Source organism: Mus pahari, chromosome 13 (assembly GCF_900095145.1).
Source record: "Mus pahari chromosome 13, PAHARI_EIJ_v1.1, whole genome shotgun sequence".
In the NCBI taxonomy this organism is placed as follows: Eukaryota; Metazoa; Chordata; class Mammalia; order Rodentia; family Muridae; genus Mus; species Mus pahari.
In genome coordinates, this window is record NC_034602.1 from 9,119,217 (window position 1) to 9,121,074 (window position 1,858).

Sequence of the window (1,858 nt, forward strand, 5' to 3'; positions counted from 1 at the left end):
GAAAACACAACCAAACAGGTGATGGAATTGAACAAAACCATTAAGGATCTGAAAATGGAAGTAGAAACAATAAAGAAAACCCAAAGGGAAAGAACTCTGGAGATAGTAACCCTAGGATAGATGTGAGCATCAGCAACAGAAAACAAGAGATGGAAGAGAGAATCTCAGGTGCAGAAGATTCCATAGGGAACATGGACACAACAATCAAAGAAAATGCAAAATGCAAAAGGATCTTAAATCAAAACATCCAGGAAATCCAGGAAACAATGAGAAGACCAAACCTACAGAAAATAGGAGTAGATGAGAATGAAGATTTTCAACTTAAAGGGCCAGGAAATATCTTCAACAAAATTATAGAAGAAAACTTCCCTAACCTAAAGAAAGAGATGCCCATGAACATACAAGAAGCCTACAGAATGCCAAATTGACTGGACCAGAAAAGAAATTCCTACAGACACATAATAATCAAAACAAAAAATGGACTAAATAAAGATAGAATATTAAAAGCAGTAAGGGAAAAAAGTCAAGTAACATATAAAGGCAGGCCTATTAGAATTATTCCAGACTTCTCACCAGAGACAATGAAAGCCAGAAGATCCTGGAAAGATGTTATACAGACATTAAGAGAACACAAATGCCAGCCCAAGCTACTATACCCAGAAAAACAGTCAGTTACCATACATGGAGAAACCAAAGTTTTCCATGATAAAACCAAATTCACACAATATCGTTCCACAAATCCAGGGAAAACACCAACACTAAGATGGAAACTAAACCAGAGAAAAAGCAAGAAAGTAATCCTCCAACAAAACTAAAAGAAGACAGCCTCAAGAACAGAATCCCAACTCTAACAACAAAAATGACAGGAAGCAACAATTACTTTTCTTTTATTTCTCTTAACATCAATGGACTCAATTCCTCAATAAAAAGACATAGACTAATAGACTGGTTACACAAATGAGACCCAAAATTTTGCTGCTTACAGGAAACCTACCTCAGGGACAAAGACAGACACTACCTCAGAGTAATAAGCTGGAAATGGTCAGAAGAAACAAGCTGGAATAGCCATTCTAATATCAAATAAACTTGACTTCTAACCCAAAGTTATCAAAAAAGACAAGGAGGGGCACTTCATACTCATCAAAGGTAAAATCTACCAAGATGAACTCTCAATTCTAAATATCTATGCTCTTAGTACAAGGGCCGTCACATTCATTAAAGAAACTTTATTAAAACTCAGAGCACACATTGCACCTCACACAATAATAGTGGGAGACTTCAACTCCCTACTCTCACCAATGGACAGATCCTGGAAACAGAAACTAAACAGAGACATATGGAGACTAACAGAAGTTCTGAAACAAATGGATTTTACAGATATCTATAGAACATTTTATCCTAAAACAAAAGGATATACCTTCTTCTCAGCACGTCATGCTACCTCATCCAAAATTGACCACATAATTGGTCACAAAACAGGCCTTGACAGATACAAAAATATGAAATTATCCCATGCATCCTATCAGATCACCACAGACTGAGGCTGATCTTCAATAACAGCATAAACAATAGAAAGCCAACATTCACATGGAAACTGAACAACACTCTACTCAATAGTGCCTTGGTCAAGGAAGAAATAAAGAAAGAAATTAAAGACTTTTCAGAGTCTAATGAAAATGAAGCCACAGCATACCCAAATTTATGGGACACAATGAAATCAGTCCTAAGAGGAAAACTCATAGCTCTGAGTACTGCCAAAAAGAAACTAGAGAGAGAATACACTAGCAGTCTGACAGCATACCTAGAAGCTCTAGAACAAAAGGAAGCAAATTCACCCAAGAGGAGTAGACAGCAGGAA